Source organism: Ictidomys tridecemlineatus, chromosome 5, assembly GCF_052094955.1.
Source record: "Ictidomys tridecemlineatus isolate mIctTri1 chromosome 5, mIctTri1.hap1, whole genome shotgun sequence".
NCBI classification, from domain to species: Eukaryota; Metazoa; Chordata; class Mammalia; order Rodentia; family Sciuridae; genus Ictidomys; species Ictidomys tridecemlineatus.
Window position 1 is genome coordinate 61,414,875 of NC_135481.1, and position 23,903 is coordinate 61,438,777.

The window sequence follows — 23,903 nt, forward strand, 5'->3', positions numbered from 1 at the left end:
TACAGGGTTGTAAGAAGAACTAAAATAAAAAATGGTCATCATGGTGAATGCTGTAAGGATATGTAATCCCCCAGGCATTGATGATGTGAATGTCAAATGATGTAGTCAGTCTGGAAAGAGAATTGACAGTTTCTTGTAAAATATATACTTCCCATATGGGTCAAAAGTTGCAGTCTTGGGCATTTATACCAGGGAAATGAAAATTTATGTTCATGAAAACCTGTACATGAATATTACTAGGAACTTTATTTGTAATAACCTAGATACTGAAAACAAATATTCTCAGTGGGTGAGAATAGGTGAACAAACCCTGGTATATCCATAAAATGGAACAGTACTCAGCAATGGGAACATGAGTAAACTATTGATAAATGTTAACATGTGGATGAACCTTAAGGACTTTATGTTTAGTAATGAAAGTCAGTTTCAAAAGGTTATGTAGTTTATGATTCCATTTATATAACATTCTCAAAATGAAACAACACAAAAAGAGCCAAACTATAGATATGAAGAATTAGTGGTTGCCATAGGTCCATTGGCCAAGAATGATATTAGAGGTGCAAAGAATACAAAGAAGTAATTATTAAGAAGTTATTTTATAGTTTTGAAATTATTTTGTAGTTCCAAAACTGTCCTGTATTGTGATTGTGGAAGTGGTTAAACAAATTTGCTTATGATATGATATAAAATTGTGAACAACTAAGCACATAAACATGCATTCATGTGTTAATATGCTTAGTTGTACACTTGGCAAAAACTGAATAGGTTTATATGCAGTTAACAGTAATGTGCAGATATCAATTTTATTTAGTACTTTATAACATGTCACTATTGGGGAAAAGTGAGTGGAGAATATATGGGACCCTAGAATTATTACAAGTTCCTGTGAATGTTATAGGTATCTCAGAATAAAAATTTACATTATGATGAAGTTCAATTTATCAGTTTGTCTTCTGGAGTATATTTTTGGTATTGGTTGCAAGAAATTCTCAAATTCTTACATAAAATCTAGGAGGTTTTCTCCTAGTTTATTTTTAGATAATAAACAATTTGAAGTTTTAGGTCTGAAATCTCTTTTGAATTAGCTTTTGTATTTGGTATGAGGTTTTGATTGAAATTTATTTTTTCCATATGACTATTCAGTTTTCCCAGCAATATTTGAGGAAAAGGCTAATATTTTCTCTATTTAGTTGCTTTTGCACTTTTATCTTAATTTTTTTCATATACATGAATGGAGTCTGTTTCTGCTCTTTTCTGCCCCCTCTCTTTGATCTATTTGTCTTTTTTTAAATCAGTACCACACTCTTTTGATTGTTGTTCCTTCACAATAATTCTTGAAACAGGTAGTATTAACCCTACACTTTTGTAACTTTTTCAATTTTTTTCTTTTCTATATTATTTTCATTTCCATGGGAAGTTTAGAATCAGCTTATCAAATGTTACAATAACATCTACTTAGATTTTTTAATGGAATGTGTTGAATCTATATAGATTGATTTGGGGATATTTGAGACATGTTAACCATGTTGAGTCTTTTGATCAACAAAGAAAGTATATAACTCTATTTAGATCTTTACATTTTCTCAGCAGTTTGATAGTTCAGTATATAGAACATTAATATCTATCAGATTTCTTCCTAAAATTTTCCATATTTTGGATGTTACTGTCATTAATACATTAAAGATTTTCCTATTGATCATTGCTAGTATATAGAAATAGTTGATTTTTATATATTAACTTTGTGTTATGGAACCTTATTAAACATTAGTTATGGTAATATAGTAAATGTGGTTTTGTTAAGTAGATAGGATACTGATAGAGACATGGCTTTGTGGAAGAAGGGAGTATAAGGACCACCATAGGCCAGGTTAGGGGATGTGAGGAGATTTCAGAGGACATGATTGTCAGTTCTTTGACAAAGAGTTAGGCATGAGGAGTGGATGGGGAGGGAATTTCCCCACTGCCCTGAATATTAATGAATGGTTAGAAGTTAAGCAGCTAGTCTGATTCACACAACCTTCTCAAATGGTATTTTGGTTGCTGTTCACTCTCATCTATATGAGAGAAAAAGAGATTTTCCAGATGGTTTGATAGCAAGTCTCATGACCCTAATGAAGAAACAATATTATGGTAGTTCCACAGTCAATGAACTCTTGAGGCTGAAATAAATTGTATCTGCAGTGAGGATATATAACTTTGGGTAAATCAACAGCATTCAAATGTGGGAAGGCTGCTCCAAGCTGAAAGTAAACGCAGAGCCATGTTTATTGTTCTGTGCCACTTTCTCAGGTTGTATTCTCTCATCTCAGTATGCCCATATAACCTGATCTCAACTGCTTTCCAGGAAAAAACTAAGTGCCCATGGAAAACTTTGAGGAGGTACTCCAACTTTTATTGCTTTGTGAAATACTGTTGCCAAAGTTACCCTCCTTTCTTATCCCTGTGGACAGGGAAGTATGGGCAGTGGGGATTGCTTGATGTGCTAAAAACTGACAGGAAGAACTGCAGTGGCATTCTGGAGCCAAGGTAGTATTCTAGATTGGATATGAGATATTCCCCACAAAGCTCATGTAGCAATGCAGTAATATTCAGAGGTGAAAGGATCATATTGTGAGAGCTATAACCTAATCCATGGATTAATCAATTTGCTGCATTCACAATTTAAATGGATTACTAGGTGGTAACAATAGGTTTGTGGGGCATTACTAGTGGAAGTAGGTCACTGGGGTCATTCTTTGGCTATTATATTTGGTCCTTGGCTCCTCAATTGTTCTCTCTTCCTCCCAGCTGCCATAAGCTGAAAAGCTTTCCTTCACCCTGCCCTTCTGCCATGTTGTTCTGCCTCATCTCTGGCCCAGAGCAGTGGAGTTGGCTGATCATGGACTGAATCTTCAAAAACAAGAGCCCCCAAATAAAGTTGTTACTCTAAGTTGTTCTTGAGGTATTGTTTTAAATAGTTTTAAGTGAGAAATGATATTAAATTGACTTTTTGGATAAAGCACTTAGACTGATTCCATGTAATACATAGATCTTATTTTAAATGTATGGGTTTGGTTCACCGATGGTTCAGATAAGTGAAAAGCTGATGGTGTCCACTGGGTGGCAGCCAACTTCCAGCTCCAGGGTCACCTCTGGAAGACCAAGTTGATGCAGCACAGTGAGTTGAATTGAAAGCTGTTTCCTTTGTATTTGACCAGGGTAGAATTAAGCCAGTGTTTCAAAACTAGTTGCAGCTTGTTTTGTGCTGCTCTTAAGCTTGGAATACTTCGGAATTTTTAAAAATTTTAAAGAATTGCACCAGAGTCTGTATGGAGATTGCAAAGCCTAAAATATGTACTATTGGCCCTTTTCAGAAAAAAAAGTTTGAGAACTCCTGCCTGCCTTCAACAATACTCCTGAGCATATTATATTTTTTCCGTAAATTTTGAGGGGTGGCCAGTAGCCTCACTTAGGTAAGAATAAGATTATAGACACAGGCTGTATGGGGTCACACAATGTGGAGACAAATCATACTTGCCAGTGGAAAAGTCTTTTACTCATCTTGATGCCTAGGGAAGGGCCTTATCCCCCCATGAGACTAATAGGATTTAGGCTTATAATCAAGCCTTTATTACCATGGCCCCTTGCCTATATCTTGTATGCAGTGTGGCAAAATTGGCCTTAAATAAAGGATTATGTCTGATGCAAAAGCCCTTAATATTTATCAGTTTATTACTCCTAAAAAAAATATTGACTTGTTTTTCTCATTGTAAAGGACCTTTGGCTTCATCTTGGGTCTACTGTTGGTGCTTCACTATTATTGACACCTTTTTCAGATTATGATACTGATGTCCAGTTGGGACAGCTTACTTAGGCCATACCATTGTGTCTCTTGAAATCAATGTGTCATGTTTTTAGCCTTTTTCCTGTTTAGAATCCGATAATGGTGCACCTTTTATCACAAAGGCTAACTTCAGTGGCCAGTAGTCAAAGCATATGATGGAGGTTCTATAATGCATAGCAACCACAGGTGTTTGGTTTATTAAGCACTGGCTTGAACTCCTCAAATACCAACTCCAGACTCTGCCCCTAACTCTCTCACCTCTTACTTTTGCATATATCTTAGAACTTGTGACCATCCTCCAAAAGGTCCACTTGACTGATTTTCTTGCTAACGATCAGAATAAAAGCATTTAGGGGATTGCATAGAACTATTTTGAAGCTTTGAGTTTTATCTTGACCATTCTTAGACATGAGACTTCTTTTCCTCTAATGAAAGTCCAAAGCACCTGGATGATGTACTCTTTGGGTGAGAGCTTAGTCACAAGAAGAGGAGAGTTGACTAATGAGTCCATAATTTTATTTGTGACTGTGGTTCTAGAGATTTTGACCATCATGGTATTTGACAATTGCCCTTAAATACTCATTAGATTTTTTTTCTGGTTTCTTCTTTTACCATTCATGGTAACTTTTCCTTGCCATGGTTGCTTATTGCTTCACCATGAATGAAAACAAGCTTTTTTTCTTCTTGCATGTTTCAGATTTCAGTTTATTTAGCTTTATATGTGTCCCAGGTTTGTGTAGTTTTTGAAATGATTTTTTTGTTGTTGTTGTTGTTTATTCAACATGTTCTTGATTTTAGGATGAAAGTGACATTCTCCTGTGACTATAGTTTATGCAGAAAGAGGCAGAAGTCTCTAAGGACCATGCCTTTTAAAAATTATCTTTAAAACAGGTTTTTAAAAATTTAAAAATAAAATTCAATGCATTTGTTATATATAATGTTTCAAAGTATATATACTTTGTGGAATGGTAAATTTAGTTTGTTGAGTGCTGGCTTGAACTCCTCAGGTATGAGTCAAACTAACTGCTTCTAACTCTCTCATCTCTAGCTAATTAATACATGCCTACCTCACATAGTTATCATATTTGTGGTGAGAACATTTAGCATCTATTCTTTTTTCATTTTTCAATTGTAAAATATATCCTCATTAACTATAGTCATCACATTCTACTGCTGATGTCTTGAACTTATTTTTCCTAATTATTGATCACATACATTTGATCAACATCTTTTCATCCCCCTATATTTCCTAACCACCCGTCTCTGGAAACTACCATTCTATCTTCCACTTTCTCAAATTTCTATGAGATCCACTTTTCTTCTTCTTTTAGATTCTACATGAGTGAAGTAATGTGACATTTATTGTCCAGCTTGTTTCATATAAAATGATGTCCTCCAGATTTGTCTATATTGTTGCAAGTGACAAGATTTCGTATTTTATGGTATTTGAATAATGCCAATTTTGTATATCACATTTTCTTTATTCATTCAACTATTGGTGAACACTTAGGTTGATTCCATATTTTGGCTATTGTTAATAATGAGGTGATGAATATGAAAGCACAGATATCTCTCTGACAAACTGATTTGATTTCCTATGGATATACACTTGGAATTGAGATTGCTAGATTGTATAATATTTCTATTTTTAATTTTTTTTAAGGAAACTCTGTAGTGTTTTCCGGAATAGCTCTACTAATTTGCATTCCCATCAACAGTGTTAGAAAAAGGTTTCCTTTTCTCCATGACACTTACCTTTTGTCTTATTGATGATAGCCATTCCAAAAGGTGTGAGTTGATATCTCATCATGGTTTTGATATGCATTTCTTTGATGATTAGTTAGACTGAATATTTTTTCTTAAACTTGTTGGCCATTTGTATGTCTTCTTTTTAGAAATGTTTTTCAGTTCTTTTGCACACTTATTAATTGGGTTGTTTCTTGCTATTGAGGTATTTTAGTTCTTTTTAATATTTTTTGGTATCATTTTATGTGTTAATCAGCTTTTTGTTTCTGTGAACAGCATACCTGACAAGAACAACTTGGAGGACAAATACTTTATTTTGGCTAATGGTTTCACAGGTACAATCCTTGGTTGGCTAGCTTCTTTGCTCTGGGCCAGAGATAAGGCAGAAAATCATGACCAAAGGGCCTTGTGGAAGAAAGCTGCTCAACTCATGGAATGTGAGAGAGACTAGAGGACCAGGACAAAATGTAATTCCCAAGGGCATACTTCCAGGACCTATCTCCTCCAGAAGTGCCCTATCTAGTCCTTTCAAACTAATAATCCAGCACACATTGATCAATCTGTTGATTAGGTTATAGCTCTCATAATCTAGTCATTTCACTTCTGAACATTCCTGAACTGCCCTGTGAGTTTATTGGGGTATAACTTATATCTAACCACAACAACCCCTTAACAGATATATGGTTTGCAGATATTATCCTGTAGGTTGTCTCTCCACTACTATTTCTTTGCCGTGCATTAACATGTTAGGATGATATAATTCCATTTGTGTAGTTTTGATTTTGTTGCCTGTTCTTTCAATGTTAAGTCTAGAAGGTTTAGGCAGTGCCATTACCATGAAGCATTGTCTCCTAGTAGTTTCATAGTTTTGGATCTTACATTTAAATCTTTAAAATACATTTTATTTATTTATTGATTGATTTTGGATATGGTGAAAGGGTATAATTTCACATGGATATCTGGTTTACCTAGCATTATTTATTGAAGAGATTATACTGTCCCCATTGTGGATTCTTGGCACCTGTTTTAGTCAGTTTTTTAAATCACTGCAAGCAAAATAAATGACAAGACAACTTAGAGGAGTCAAAGTTATTTGGGACTCAGTTTCAGAGGTCTTAGTTCATATACAGCTGACTCCATTGCTCTGGGCCTACGATGAGATAGCATATCATGGGGATGGGTACATTGGTGGAAAGCTGCTTAGCTCTTGGTGGGATCTGGAAAGGAGGAGCGGTCACAGGGAAGAGGCACCTTTTCCTGTCATGTTCCCAGAACCCACATCCTCCAATCATACCCCACCTGTCTACATTTACCACATGGTCAATCCATTCAAACTAGGATGGACTAATTAGCTTATAGTTCTCATAACCTAATCATTTCACCTCTTACTATTCCTGCAACACAAGAACTTCTGGGGAACAACTCATATCCAAACCATAATAGCCCTCTAGTTGAAAATCAGTTGACTGTACATGCATGGTTTTATTTTCGTGCTCTCTATTTTCCATTAGTCTGTGTGTCTGTTTTTATGGGATTACCATATTTTTTTGATTACTATAGCTTTATATATTTTATATTTTGAAGTCTATGATGTTTCCACCTTTGTCTTTTTTATCTCAAGATGATGGTGGCCATTTGGGATCTTGTATGTTTTCACATGAGTTTTAGGATTTAAAAAATTTTCTAGTCAGAATGACATTGGAATTTTGATAAGGATGCATTGGATCGGTGGATTACTTTTGGCAGTATAAACATTTTTTAACAATATTTATTCTTCCAGTGCATCAACACAGGATATCTTGCCATTTGATTTGTCATCTTTAGTTTCTTTCATCAATGTTCTGTAGTTGTCAGTATAGAGATCTTCATCTCCTTGGATAAATTTATTCTTATGTATTTTTTGCAGTGATTGCAAATAGGATTGTTTTCTTGATTTCTTTCTTTTTTTCGGAGGTGTACCAGGGATTGAACTCAGGGGCACTCGACTACTGAGCCACATCCCCAGCCCTGTTTTATATTTTATTTAGAGACAGGGTCTCACTGAGTTGCTTAGGGCCTCAATTTTGCTGAGGCTGGCTTTAAACTTGAGATCTTCCTGCCTCAGCCTCCTGAGTTGCTGGGATTACAGGTTTGGGCTGTCGCACCGGAATGTTTTCTTGATTTCTTTTCAGATAGTTCTTTGTTAGTATATAGAAATGCTACTGATATTCCTATGTTGAGTTTACATCTTGCCTCTTTACTGAATTCATTGAGTAGTTCTAAAGTTTTTGGATAGGGTCTTTTGAGTTTTCTGTATTTAAGATCATGTCATTTGAGAAAAAGCCAGTTTCACTCTTTCCAGTTTGAATGGTCTTTCTTTCCATTGTCTAATTGCTCTAGCTAGGATTTTCAGTACTAAGTTGAATGAAAGTGACAAGAGTGTTCAAAAGTTTTCAGTTTTTTCCCATTCAGTATGTTAGCTGTGGGATTGTAATATATTAACTGTATTGTGTTGAGGTATATTACCTCTATACTTAATTTGTTGAGTTTTTTTAATCATAAAGGGATATTGATCTTATCAGATGCTTTTTCTGTATCGTATGGTTTTCATATGAATACTCTCATTGTTTTGCTTTCATTGAATGCTCCTTATATCCCTGCAGTGAATCCTGCTGTATCATGGCAAATGGATTTTGAAATGTTGTTGGATTTGTTTTTCTATCGTTTTCTTGAGGATTTTTGCATCTATATCTATATCTATTTTGCATCTAGAGATATTGGCCTATAGTTTTCTGTCTTTGGTTTTATTATCAGGGTAATGCTGGCCTTGTTCAGTGACTTTGAAAGTATTTCTTCTTCTACCATCTTTTAAAAATAGTTTGAGAATAATACATATTTGTTCTGATTAATACTTCATAGAATTCAGCAATGAAGACCTCAGGTCCTGGGATTTTTCTGTGATGGGAGATTTTTTTTTATTGATGTAATCTCATTGCTTTATTATTAGTCTATTCAGATCTTGATATGTAGTATGTGCCTGGGAATTTATCTACTTCTATGCTATACAATTTGTTGGTGTGTAATTGTTCATAATAGTGTCTCATGACCTTTTAATTTCTGTGCTATGAGTTTTAATGTCTTCCTTTTCTATTGCTGATGGGTCGAAGAGAAATCATTGATATTTAGTTTACCTTGTGTTTCCTAGTTGGAAGGTTTGGAGGGACAACCTTTATAAAGTTTTTAACATTTAAACTTGAAATCATAAACCATACCATTTTGACTGTTAATCTTTTATGTTTGTTCATTCATTCATTTATTCATTCTCTGGACATCTTTTTTAAGAATGTTTCTTAGTGGGGATTTTAAAATTTGCTGTTAGGTACTTGCTAATTAGTTCCTTTCAGTCTGGAAACCATCTTTTTTCAGTTCAGGAGATATTCTTATTTCCTTGATCAGGCTCTCCCATCTATCTTCCTCCCTTCCTCCCCTCTTCCCTTCCTCCCTTCCTCCCCTCCTCCCTTCTTGTTGGATGTTAGAGTTTCTCAATTCATCCTCCACTTTTCTTAGCTTTTCTCTCTTATTATATGACTTCTTATTGTTTTTTTTTTTTTGATTCCTGGCAGTTTTTTTCTACTTGGTAGTTTTTTTTTTTTCAAACTTTCTGTTGAATTTTACATCTTGACATTTAAAAAACAAATCTGAAAGTTCTTGGTTTTTGAATGTTCATTTAAAAATAATTTTCCTGTTCTTTTTTCCCTTTAGTAAAATTACTGTATGTTTTAAAAGATTCTTCTGTTTGCCTGTGTCTTTTTCAGGATCCTTGTTTGTTAACTTGTTTAGTTTTATTTATGTTGCTCATAAGTAAGTTTTTCATATATCTTGTGATTTGTGCACAAATTTAATTAGTAGGAGGCAATAAGAATGACTTGCCTTTTCCCTGTGATGGCCTAGGCCTTACAATGTAGTGGACTTCTTTGTAGGATTATTAGGGAGTTGTCTATCCATTTTGTTGAGAGACTCATAAAGTGTCTTTGTATTAGGGTATTTTCCCTCAGACCATTTCATTGCTTAAGATCTATTTGTAAGATACAAACTGATGATAGTATTCTATTAACCATGTGGTATAAGGGACCAGAATTCTCACCAGTTACTCTGTTACTTTCAATTCAGACTCTTGTTTTTCACAAAGTGCCTATCCTGTGCCATTTACTATGCTTAGATAATTATAGAGCATCATAATCTGTTTACCTTCTTAATAGGCGTGGACTGAATTTTTTGGTTTCATCTTGTAAGTGGGAAAATTGAATCTAGCTTAAAATGCACAAACATTTTTCTGCTTCTTACCCCTTTTTCATAATGAATTTCTTCCAAATTTCGACATGTTTTGTTTGAAGCAATAAATAAACTGTATTCTAAAACATTTGCAATTATTTGAGTAATTGCTTTTGTTTTATGATACATTGTTGTGATTAAAACATTCATTGAAGAAAAAAAGATTTAATAGGGATCACTGATGGTACTATATTTAAGTAGATTTTTATTACGATAAAATGTTAAGAGATAGGTAACCTAATATTTTGAGGATATTTGCCTTTTAAATAAAAACAGCAAAAAAAAAAAAAATCCCCAGAACACTGAATTGAAAGACATGGCTTTAGTTATTGTGAGTTTTAAAAAATATATAATAACTTTTAATTTGTTTTTTTCTTGACCCTGGGTTTTATAGCTAGTTAATGAAGATGGATATAATATACATATCTTTAATTAAAGCATATCACAACGCTTGTCAAAGTATCTTCATTATTAAGAGGTCAATATATGTACTGAATGAAAAACAATTTAAATTGATGTACTTATAACCGAATTTGATGCATGTGTGTGTGTTAGGGATATTCTAGGGATTCTCATGGAAGTTCAATAACTGGTAGTATAAGTAAAAAAATTGTATGATTTCACACAATGTGAAAACTGCAGTTATCATGTATATTTTTGTTTTTAACTACTAAAGATTTGCGTTATTAGAAATGCCTATATTTCACTGTTGACATTATAATAATTTACTATCGACTTTTACATAAAACATTTCTACTTGTGGAATAAGGGTCAGATAGCAATATATGAATCTTGTCTTACAAGGGATATGAATCTTATGAATACCCAGCTAAATCACCAAATCTAAATAAAACATTATAGATAAAATGGTAGACTGTGAATCACTTACTAATGCTATTACCCTTCATCATCCCCTTCCCACAGGTAACTTTTATTCTGAATTTGGTGTTCTTTACTTCTGTGCTTATGTTTGTACTTTTATGCTTTTCCTTATATCCAGAATAAATGTCTTGTTTTGCATAATTTAAACTTTATTTGCATAGTATATTGGAACATGGTTTTTAATTGTTTCTCAGACATATTCACATTGATAGAACTAGTTCTTGACTTAATTTTAACTGCCAAGATTTTTAATGCATGAATATATCATTATTTACTAATTCTTACTCTTGCAAATAGTTCTTCAAAAATTATGCATATATGAAAATTTCTCTGGTGTGTGTGTGTGTGTGTGTGTGTGTGTGTGTGTGTGTGTGTGTATTTAAGTACAGAATTGCTGGCATCTACATTTTTTTCAGATTTAGTAATTTTTAAAAATTGTTCTCCAAAGTGTTTCCATCCATTTTTACTCTCATCAATAATTGATGATGTTTCACTGAAACTTGATATTGTTGTTATTTTGTAAGTTTTTGGTTTTAAATATTTTTAAAATAAAAAGCAAATCCTTTGTGATCTCTTTCTTTTTTTTAAATTAGTCATGATATGCTTCTAGTTAAAACTAGATTGTTTTTCTATTTGTTTGTAATTTTATCATATATCTCTATAAACACTTTGAAATAGACTATGTGTATTACATTGACCCCATTTGGTTTGGTTTATTTTGTGCTGAACAACTAAATTAAAACAACACCAATACTTTTCTTTTCCTTTTTCTTTTTTTTTTTTTAAACCCCCCCGAAAGGTGTCAGATTTTAGTAAAGGAAAGATCGGAGCCTGTTGTCTAAATGATAGTAGGAGAATAATAGAGTGAGGGAGTAAATAATCAGGGATCTAAGTTGTAGAAAATTCAGTTACTAATATCAGTTGACTGTGAATAGAATAAAGAATATATGAGCATATAAAAAAGTTCCACTGTCTGATTATATTATCTTTATAGAGTGATACTCTACCTTCTAAGTCCTGATTTTTCCGTTAATTTAAATAATTTTTCTTTGATTGACTTGATTCCTAAAAGATGGAGATTTACCTATGTTGACTTCTCCCTGGATATCGCCTGGGAAATTAACAAATTACTTTTATTTATTTATTTATTTTGGTACAGGTGATTGAATCCATTGTAGCTTAACACTGAGCAACATCCCCAGCCCTTTTAAAAAATATTTTATCTAGAGATTGGGTCTCTCTGAGGTACTTAGTGCTTTCTTAGGTTGCTAAGGATGGCTTTGAACTCACCATACTTGTGCCTCAGCCTCCAGAGCCACTGGCATTATAAGCCTGTGCCACCAAGCCTGGCCTCCCCAGCCCTTTTTTATATTTTTTCGAGACAGGGTCTCACTGAGTTGTTTGGAACCTTGCTATGTTGCTGAGGCTAGCATTGACCTTTCCGTCCTCCTGTCTCAGCCTCCTGAGTCTCTGGGATTATCAGGCCTGTACTGCCCCATCCAGCCAGCAAGTTACTTTAATTAAATTTAACAAGAAAAGGCTAAATATTGATGTGGGAAGAGGAAAGCCTACTTTATTTCTAGAGGAAGGATGGTTCTGGAGGAACTCATTAGACATCTTTGATAATATGAAGATATAAGAAATGGTGAAGAGAAGAAATGGTAAGATGAGAGATGTTGAAAGAATTCTTAACAGACTTAAAATTTTACTTGGTTTATTTTCCTTTCCATATTTTTTTACTGCTTTTATTAGAGATAAGACAGTTTGTAAGTAGATAATATAACAGAAGAAAGGCAGGTAATTTTGCAGAGATGTGTGTATTCAATTTGGATCCATCATAAAGTAGAATCTGTTCGCATTTCCTTAGCGATTTGAAACAAAAACTCTAAAGGAGATAGAATAAATATTAAGGGAAAAATTGGAAGGGAAATAAAAATGGCCAATTCAGTGAGGCTATCATGGTGGTTGGGCATCTGAATTCAATTCTATTTTAAATAGGTGATTTTTGTCATTCCAAGTAATTATACACAATCTATGACTTTTCCTATATTGACTTCATCTAGCTTGTCACTAACAAATAATTTCATTTTCAGTCAGTTTATTGGGTTAATTTTCCTTGTATTTAACAGTTTTATATTATTCCCTCTGTTCAACTTAAGGTGAAGTGTCAGGATAAAAACAGATTTTTGTTAATGACAATTTCTTTTTTGAAAAGCAGTTTTTAGCTCAAAATAAAGGTATTCATTATCATTTCTGCTCTTATAAGCAAATTTAAATTTCCTATATTTTATTATTGCTGGATACTTTTATTTAATTATTTTTCCTCAGAGGTCATTCTGTGAGGGTTTTATTTACATAGGTTTTTGTGAATCCTGAGGAGCTTCCTGGTAGGTATAATGCAAATAGGATAGGATCGTCATTTTGAATATGTATATAATTCCTTCTCATCGATGTAAAGATAGTTTATATCAGCAGAAAACAGTGTTTCCATAGTGAAGTAATTTTTTTTTAATTTGTTTTTTTTCAGTGCTAGGTTTGAAATCAGGGTCTTGTCTAAGCTGGGCAAGTGTTCCATCACTAAGTTACAACCCCAGACCATGAAGTAATTCTTTTGTACAATTGATAACTATTAGTCTGGATCTATATGGCAATTATTTATAGTATTAAGACTCATGTTGTGCCAAGTATTATATTAATTTTGAGTTAATTAAATTAATTTTATTAGCAACTAGTGTTGCTTTGTAGTTCTACTTTATATTCTTTATATTAAAGAAATTTCACATTCTAAAGAATATTTAACATTTATGCAAATGATTTCAAGTCTTTTTCTAGGCCTGAACAATTGCCTTCTAAACATTCTTTTTTCCCCCCCTTTTTATTTTTTACTTTTACCCCAGTTTCAGGTCTATATTGTATTTTTATTCTTCTTCTGTTACTAAGCTTCCAATCAAAATACCAGTAGTCTGTATTATTGATATCATTATGTTCAAAGGCAGTAAATGAATACATTTTAAATATTTATTTATTTACTTACTTATTTATATTTGGTCCTTGGAATTTAAGCCAGGGGCATTTAACCACTGCACAACATTCCCCACCCTTTTTATTTTTATTTTGAGACAAGATGTCACTAAGTTGTTTAGGGCCTTGCAAAGTTAATGAGGCTGGCTTTGAACTTGAGATCTTCTTTCCTTAGACTCCCAAGCCATGGGGATTACAGGCATGTGCTACTAGGCCTGGAATATTTAATTTTTTTTTTTTAGTTTTAGTAGTGTTAATTTTTTTATTTTTTCTTTTAAGATATACATGAAATTAGAGTGTATTTTGACATATTAATGCTTTCCTGGACTATTACTTAGATTCTAATTAGGATTCTATTCTTGTGATTATATATGATGTGAAGGTTCACTGGTTGTATGTTCATACATGAACAGAAAATTTATTTCAGATTCATTCCACTCTCTTTGCTATTCCTATCCTCCTGCCTCCTTTCAATCCCCTTTGTTTAATTCACTGAACTTAGATTCTTCTCCCATCCACATTATCAGAGAGAACATCTGAACTTTGTTTTTTTGGGATTGACCTATTTCACTTAGCATGATAGTCTCTAGTTCCATTCGTTTCCCAGCAAAAGTCATAAAATCATTCTTTTCTATGGCTGAGTAATATTCTATCCACTGTTGAAGGGTACTTTGGTTCTTGTGAGTTGAGCTTCTATAAACATTGATGTGTCTCTGTCACTGTTGTATGCTGATTTTAACTCCTTTGGGTATATACAGAGGATTAGGATAACTGGGTCAAATGGTGGTTCCATTCTAAGTTTTTTGATGAATCTGTACTGTTTTTCCAGAGTGGCTGCACCAATTTGCAGTCCCACCAGCAATGTATGTATGTGTGTACTCTTTTCCCCACATCCTCACCAACATTTATTGTTCCTTGTATTCTTGTTAATTGTCATTCTAATTGGAGTGAGGTGAAATCTCAGTATAGTTTTTTTAAAAATTTTATTTATTTTCTTTAGTTATACCTGACAGTAGAATGTTTTGACATACATATATAGAGTTTAACTTTCCACTCTTTGGTTGTACATGATTTGGAGTTATACTGGTCATGTCTTCATATGTGAACATAGGAAAGTAATGTCTGATTCATATTGTCTTTTTATTTCCATCCTCCCTTCCCTTCATTCCCCTTTGTCTAATCCAAAGTACTTCAATTCTTCCCTGCCTACCCCCATTTATTGTATGTTAGCATCACATATTGGAGAGAACATTTAAACTTTGGTTTTTTGGGATTGGCTTATTTCCCTTAGCATGATAGTCTCTAATTTCATTCATTTAACTGCAAATGCCATAATTTCATTCTTTATGATTGAGTCATATTCTATTTTGTATATGTGCCACATTTTCATTATCCATTCTTCTCTTAAAGGGCCTAGGTTGGTGCCAAAGTTAGCTGTTGTTAATTGAGCTGCTATAAACATTAAGGTGGCCATGTCCTATAGTATGCTGATTTTAAGTCCTGTGGTTATATGAATAGGAGTAGGGTAACTGGGTCAAATGGTAGTTCTGTTCCAAGTTTTCTGAGGAATCTCTACCCTGCTTTCCAGAGTGGTTGCACAAATTTGCAGTCCCACTAGCAGTGTAGGAGTTTACCCTTTCCCCACAGCCTCACCAGCATTTATTGTTATTTGTATTCTTGATAATTGCCATTCAGACTGGAGTGAAATGAAATCTCTTTATAGTTTTAATTTGCATTTCTCTAATTGCTAGTGATGTTGAACATTTTTTCATATATTTGTTGACCATTTGTATTTCTTCTTTTGAGAAATGTATGTTTTGATCCTTTGTCCATTTATTGACTGGATTATTTATTTATTTTTTGGTGTTAAGTTTTTTGATTTTTATTTTAAATATCCAGGAGATTAAAGCTGTATCTGAGGTGCAGGTGGCAAAGATATTTTCCTATTCTGTAAACTCTCTTTTCGTGTTCTTGGTTGTTTCCCTTGCTGTGAAGAAGATTTTTTGTTTGATGCTGTCCCAAGTATTGATTCCTGATTTTACTTCTTGCAATTTAAGAGTCTTATTGAGGAAGTTAGTTCCTAAACTGATATGATGGAGAGTTGCGATTACACTTTAGTCCAGTAGGCACAGGGTGTCTGGTCTAATAGCTAAGTCTTTGGTCCCCTTTGAATAGAGTTTTGTGTAGGGTGAGAGATAGGCATTACATTTCATATGCTACCTATGGATTTCCGGTTTTCCTAGCACCATTTATTGAAGTGGGTGTCTTTTCTCCAGTGTATATTTATGGTGCCTTTGTCTAGTAGAAAATAATTGAATGTATGTGGGTTTTTCTCTAGGTCTTCTGTTTCATTGGTGTTCATATCTGTTTTTGTAACAGTACCAAACTGTTGTTGTTTATATAGCTCTGTATTATAATGTAAGGTCTTTTTCGAGATTCCTCCTGCTTCATCTTTATTGGTAAGGATTGCTTTGGCTATCCGGGGGCTTCTCTTGTTTCTCCAAATGAATTTCATGACTTTATTTTCCTATTTGCATGAAAAACGTCATTGGAATTTTAATAGGAAATGCAATAAATAAATCTATATAGCACTTTTGATAGTATGGCTATTTTGACAATGTGGATTCTGTCTATCCAAGAATATGGCAGATCTTTCCATCTTCTAAGGTCTTCAATTTCATTCTTCACTATTCTGTAGTTTTCATTGTAGAGGTCTTTCACCTCTTTTGTTAAATTGGTTCTTATTTTTTGTGTCTTTGAGGCTATTGTGATAGTTTTCCTAATTTCTTTTTCAGGTGATTCATCATACCATATAGGAACGCAGTTGATTAATGGGTGTTAATTTTATATTCTGCTACTTTGCTGAATTTGTTTATGAGTTCTAGAAGTTTTCTGGTAATTTTTTTGGGTCTTCTAAATATAGCTCATGTCATTAGCAAATAGGGATAGTTTGAGCTATTCTTTTCCTATTCATATCCCTTTAATTTTTTTCTTTTGCCTAACTGCTCTGGCTAGAGTTTCTAGGAATATGTTCAATAGAAGTGGAAAAAGAGAAGACATCCCTGTCTTGTTCCAGTTTTTAGAGGGAATACTTTTAACTTTTCTCAATTTAAAATAATGTTGGCTTTGGGTTTTATGCATATAGCTTTTACAAAACAGAGGTATGTTCCTACTATACCTAGTATTTCCAGTGTTTTAAACATGAATGGATACTGTATTTTGTGTAATGCTTTTTCTGTATCTATTGAGGTAATCATGTGTTTCTTGTCTTCACATCTATTAATTTGGTGCATTACATTGATTGTATTCTGTATGTTGAATCAATCTTGTATCACAATGAAACCCACTTGATCATGATGCACTGTCTTTCTAATATGTTTTTGTATTTGATTTGCTAGTATTTTATTAATAATTTTTGCATCTATATTCATTGGGGCTATTGGGTTAAAGTTTTCTGTCCTTGATGTGCTTTGGTCTGGTTTTGGTATCAGCGTTCTAAGAGCTTCATAGAAGGAGTATGGATCAGTTCCCTCCTTTTTTATTCCATGGAATAATTTGAGCAGGATTGGTGTTAGTTCTTCTTTAGAGATATGGTAGAACTCAGCTAAGAATCCATCCAATCCTGGGCTTTTCTTTGTTGGTAGGCTTTTGATGTCATCTTCAATTTTATTACTTGAAATTGATCTGTTTAACTTTTCCATGTTCCCCTGATTCACTTTGGGTAGGTTATATGTCTCTGGAAATTTGTCGATGTCATCAAGATTTTCTGTATTATCACAGTATAAGTTTTAAAACTATTGGAATCCATTATTGGTGCCTCTATATCATATGGGCATATGGCTACTTATCTGCCTCCTTTTTTTAATTATTTTTTAAGCTACCAGGAAGCATAATTTTATATTAGAAACCAATGGATCTTTTATTTTTTTTGCATTTCCCATTTTATTTGCCAATTCTGTTATGTACTGTAGGTATCCATAAAAGAATACAAAAAATATAGGGCAGATTTTTCCAATGTGGCTATGTCATATATCCCAGTAGAATTAATATATTTATAAAAAAATCTGATTTATACTCTGATTTTTAAAAATTTGTCAGTGTCTTGAAGATGAAAAATAAAATCATAAAAATAAAAATTACATTTAACTATAGTGACATTTTACAGACATCAATTTAACTCCTGCTAAGAGTTTTAAAAATTACTCTATTTATATCAGTACATCTTTATTTAAAAGCTATGTACTGAATTTCACAAGTGCTCATGTGATATTAGAGTGCCACAAATCACATATACAAAATTGTTTTATAGCTTCTGTAGAAACCAATATGCTTTCAGTATCCATTTTCCAAAAAAGAATTAATAAGCAGGCTGTTTCACAGAATATATAATAAGGCTCTAAAAAAGATTACTGGTCTTAGCATGGCAATCTAATATAATCAAAAGAGTAAATAATCAGAATTTTCTGTTATTTATATATCATTGTCTAATTAAAATTATTGCCAAACCAGCTTTTAAAACAGTACTTTAAAATAGCATATATCCTGGGCATGATGTTGAATACCTATAATCCCAGCAATTTGAGTGACTGAGTCAGTAGGATTACATGTTTAAGGCCAACCTTAAAACTTAGCAGGGCTCTATCTTAGAGTTGAAATAGGGCTGGGAATGTAGCTCAGTGTAAAACACATCCAGTTTCAATCCCTAGTATGGGGAAAGTGGGGGAATCAAAGCAAAAGAAAAGAAGGAAAAATAGTATATAGGAGTCTTCTGAATGAATACCTGTATTTTTTTTGTCAGATCTAACTATATTTGAAAGTATTTACCTCAATAACTTTGTTGCCTTTGATAGGCATGTTTTTTGAAGAAGTGGAAAGTAATATTGGATAATATTGATTCTTTATCACTTGATTCTTCACTTCATTGAATATTTACATTAAGATTTCAATCTCTAGAAGGAGAGTATTATCTGATTTACAATTAATAGCCTCTACATGCTTAAAACTTTTGGATGATACCCTATTGTTCTTAGGATTAATTACAAACTGCTTGCTAATATATAACCTTGAATTTTAAATTGTAAGTTAATCTTTCTACATTGGCATATCTTTCCACTTTGTCACATCTTTCTCCTTTAACAATGAAACATAAATAAATTTGGAGAGCTAATTCTTTTTCTTTAGAAAATAAGATGAAACAGAAAATATAACTTCAGGGTAATAACAAATAGTAACATATAGATAAGCAATGAGCTAGACTATAGATAAATTGTTCTTACTATGTTAAATCCAACCCTTACTAGAAATTTTCCTATCATTCTTTTGAGGTTCAGGAAGTTTGATTGGTTTATCTAACAGTTTTTAAACAGTTAACTATCAACAAATACTTAAAAGGATTATCATGTTTGAGGCATTTTCCTAAGTTCTATAAATATAGTAAGCTAGAGAATCAAGCATGAATATGTACAATATATTAATGATTATAATAATCAGGTATAAAATACAGTGGGAACACTGAAGTTTTGGATTAATTTTGTGTATGCTTCTCTGAAAAAACAATAGAAAGTTAGTGGCCTTTAGCCCACAATATACTACCAGGTCCACTAGACTTTTTCAGTTTGTTTGTTTGTTTAAAGAGAGAGAGAAGAGAGAGAATTTTTTAATATTTATTTTTCAGTTTTCGGTGGACACAACATCTTTATTGTTTTTTATGTGGTGCTTAGGATTGAACCCAGCGCCCCGTGCATGCCAGGCGAGTGCATTACCACTTGATCGACATCCCCAGCCCCGACTTTTTCAGTTTTAAGTTTCTTTTCTGAGCATTTCTAAGATTATGTAAGGATTGATATTTTATAATATGTACTATTTTTTAAAGAGGCCTTCTACAGAGCCAAGAGAAAATTCCATTTTTTTTAATATAAAATCATTCTATAGATTTGTGATTATCATGTACAAGTTATTGGCCTCTTCTATAAATTTTGGATACATTTTTGTATCATAGTGGTCTTATTTTTCTCCTCTCTTTAAACACTTCTATTTTATTATTCTTAGAATTATTTTATAATTACTCACCAGCTATGCCTAATTCTCCATAAAGTCTTCAATAAATGGTACTGGGAAAACTGGATATCCACATGCAGAAGGCTAAATCTTTGCCCCTTTCTCTTACCTGAAATGTGTACATGTAAGATTTAAAAGTACTAGAGGAAAACAGCAGAAACACTTTAAGACATTTCTTTAGTCACTGAATTTCTGGAGAAGACCTCAAAAGAACAGGAAACAAAATTGACAAGTGGGATAAGATCAGAAACCTTCACAGCAAAGGAAGTAATTAACAGAATGAAAAGGCAGAGTGGGAGAAAATATTTTCCAGCTATTCATCTGATAGAAGGTTAATAGGCAGAATATATATGGAACTAAAAAAAAAAAAAAAAAGCCCAGTAAAAACAAGTCAGTTCCTGTCCTCATCTCCAGAAGCAGCCATTGTTATAATTTTTCACCTTTGATTTGTTTTATCTGTTCTAGCATTTCATGTAAATTGACTCTTAGTATGTGTTCTTTGTGTGTGATTTTTCTCAGATTAATATTTTTGTAATCCATTCATGTTGCGTGTATCATTACTTCCTCTTTTTAAATACTATTTCCATTATGTGAATGCTGTGGTTTGAATGTCCCCTTCAAAAGTCACATTCAAATTTAGTTACCATTGTGTCTGTATTTAAAGGTGATAAGGTTCAGCTTTTATTGCTGTAATGAATTAGTCATCTTAGGAATGGGCTCCGAATAAAAAGGCTAAGTTCTAGCCTGACATTTTCTCTTTGTACTGTACATTTTCTGGCTTTTCTACCATGTTATGATGAAGAGTGAGGCCCTCACCAGATGCCAGTGCCATGTGTTTGGACTTTGAAGACTTAAGCATGAATAAAACTACAGTAAACATTATTATACAAGTGCTTTATGTATGTTTTGCGTTTTTTTCTTTTTTTGTTTTTTTAAATAAATACTTAGGATTGAAACTATTGGGTCATAAGGAAAATGGTTTTATAATAATGTTTTTCTATAATAAATAAGTGGTTTTGTATAACAAGATTTTATAGTAATCTTTTACAAAAGTGGTTTTACTGTTTTCTGCTCCCACCAATAATGCTTGAGAATTCTAATTGCCCCACAACCTGTGTAACATTTAGATTTATCAGTCTTCTTAATTTTAGTTGTTTTGTTGAATTTGTAGTAATATTGCATTATAGTTTTACTTTGAATTTTCTTTATGACTAATGATGTTGACAACACCCTAACTCCATCCACCAGCCTCATGAGCTTACTGGTTGTTTATGAAGATTCTTTTGTGAGATGTCTATTCATGTATTTTGCTATTTTTTGTTGAGTTATTTGAGCTTTTTTTTTTCTTTCCCTTTTTTGGTTTGTTATTGATTTTTAGGAGTCCTTTTTGAATGCCAGCTCCTTGTCAGATATGTGATTTATGAATATTTTCTCTCAATTTGTCACTCACCTATTCATTTTCTTAATGGAATGTTTTTGATAAATAAATCTTATTTTGATTAATTTTTTTAAAGTGAGAGAGGAGAGAGAGAGAATTTTTTTAAATATTTATTTTTCAATTTTCGGTGGACACAACATCTTTATTTTATTTTATGTGGTGCTGAGGATCGAACCCAGTGCCGCGGGCCTGCCAGGCGAGTGCGTTACTGCTTGAGCCACATCCCCAGCCCCTTGATGAATTCTTAATTTACCAATTTTTTTAATTACTATAGTTTTGACTTCCAGTTTAAGAAATTGTAGCCTACCCCACAACTAACAATAAATTTTTTGTTTTGTGTAGATATATGACTCATTATTGTCATTGTCATATCATCATCATCATCATCATCATCATCATCTGTAATCACGAAGTCAATTAGAGATAATAATTTGCTTTTGATTGTCATGACACTTTAATCTTTTGTAATATAGAACGTTATTCATTTTTTTCTCTTTTTAAATCTTTTCATACATTGGCATTTTTGAGGAATCTTGATCATTTGTTCTGATGAATGTCACACTTTGGATTTGATATTTATCTCCTTATGTCAGATACAGGTTAAGCAATTTTGAAAGGAATAGTACCATATGTTATCACTATTTCATATCAGTTGATGATTTTAAATGTTTACTTCTTTAAGATTGTATATACCTGATTCCTCAAACATAAAGTTACCTTTTTTTTTCCCCATTGCAACTCAAAATGTTTTCTGGATTAATGTCCTTTAGAATGCTTCTCTTACAACCATTCACCCAGTGTTCTAACATCCACTGAAAAGTATTTCCTATATTAGTTATTACTCTGGAGTTTACAAAATGAAAATTTGTTAATTTTATCATTGTTTCTACAGTTATTGGCATTCTTCTATTAGGGAGAGATTTTTTTTCTCCTAACTTTTAAAAATATTAATAGCAGTGTTTAGTCATGAATCCTATTTTGAAAAATTATGTATTTTATAACCTATTCCTGCCATTTTTTATTTTGATATTTAAATTGTTCCCATTGATCCTCAGATCCTTTTTGAGATGGCTCTTATTTTTTAATATCTTCTCTATCAATGCTTAAACACTTTTCTTTTTATTACAAGACAATATTCCCACTTCACTTCATGTTTTTGTTTCTGCTCCATCCCTGGAATCATATATTTCTCCAGGGTCCTAAATATTCTCATTGCTACTGGGTATCATGGATCCTTGTATTTTATAGTAGACACAGCTAGCAAACTAATAATTAAAAGAATATAAACATCACTATTTCATCCTGGTTACAATCCAAGTGCTTCCTTCTGCTGCATATACACTAAAATTGGAATGATAGAGAAAATTAGCGTGACCCCTGTGCAAGGATGACATACAAATTCGTGAAGCATTCCATGATTTTTTTGTTTTGTTTTGTTTTGTCTCAATTGGTCATTTAAGTTTATTAGTAAAATACTCGTTAATGATAACAATGCATTGTAAAATCTTCAGAAGGAAAGGAAAATGTTTTGAGGACCATTTGTTTATTGTGTATAGTACTTTTAAGTTATTAGTTTTAAAAATCAGTAGTTTAAAAATTTTTTGTTATATATGACAGCAGAACGCATTACAATTCATATTACACATATACAGCGCAATTTTTCATATCTTTGATTGTACACCAAGTAGAGTCATACCATTTATGTCTTCATACATGTATTTAGGGTAATGATGTCCATATCTTTCCACCGTCTTTTCCTACCCCCACGCCCCTTTTCTTCTTCTTCCTCCCCTTTGCCCTATCTAGAGTTCATCTAATACTCCTATGCCCTCCTTCCAAACCTCATTATGAATCAGCATCCTTAAATCAGAGAAAACATTCGTCATTCACCTGCAATTGCCATGATTTTATTCTCTCTTAATGCTGAATAATATTCCATTGTGTATATATTCCAAAGTTTCCCTATCCATTCATCTACTGAAGGGCATCTGGATTGGTTCCAAAATTTAGCTATTGTGAATTATGCTGCTATAAACATTAATGTGGCTGTGCCCCTGTAGTATGCTCTTTTTAAGACTGCTTTTTCTATTTCTATGGAATGTCATTGGGATTTTGATTGGAATTGCATTAATCTGTGTAGTGCTTTTGATCATTTAGTATGGTCATTTTAACAATATTTATTCTGCTTGTCCAAGAACAAAGGATATCTTTTCATCTTCTAAGGTCTTCTTTTATTTCTTTCTTTAGCATTTGTAGTTTTTGTTGTAGAGGTCTTTCACTTCTTTCGTTGATTCCCAAGTTTTTTTCTTTTTTTTTGAGGCTATTGTAAATGAGGTCATTTTCCGAATTTCCCTTTCAGAGGATTTGTCACTGATATACAGAAATGCCTTTGATTTATGGATGTTGATTTTATTTCCTTCTACTTTGCTGAATTCATTTACTAGTTCTAGAAGTTTTCTGGTGTATTTTTTTGTGTCTTCTAGATACAGAATCATATCATTGGCAAAAAGTGCTAATTTGAGTTCTTCTTTTCCTATCTGTATCCCTTTGATTTCTTTTGTCTGTCTAATTGCTCTGGCCAGTGTTTCAAGAACTATGTTAAATAGAAGTGGAGAAAGAGGGCAT

The 23,903-nt window shown here is 32.8% G+C and overlaps 1 protein-coding gene and 1 non-coding gene across 29 annotated transcripts in view; both read left to right on the forward strand.

Annotated features, from left to right (window-relative positions):
- Positions 1–23,903, forward strand: part of Gphn (gephyrin) — a 595,586-nt gene that overhangs the window by 104,529 nt on the left and 467,154 nt on the right. The window lies entirely within an intron of this gene.
- Positions 22,596–22,700, forward strand: LOC120886958 (U6 spliceosomal RNA). The gene has a single exon (XR_005730143.1). It is a non-coding gene; the product is annotated as a U6 spliceosomal RNA (small nuclear RNA).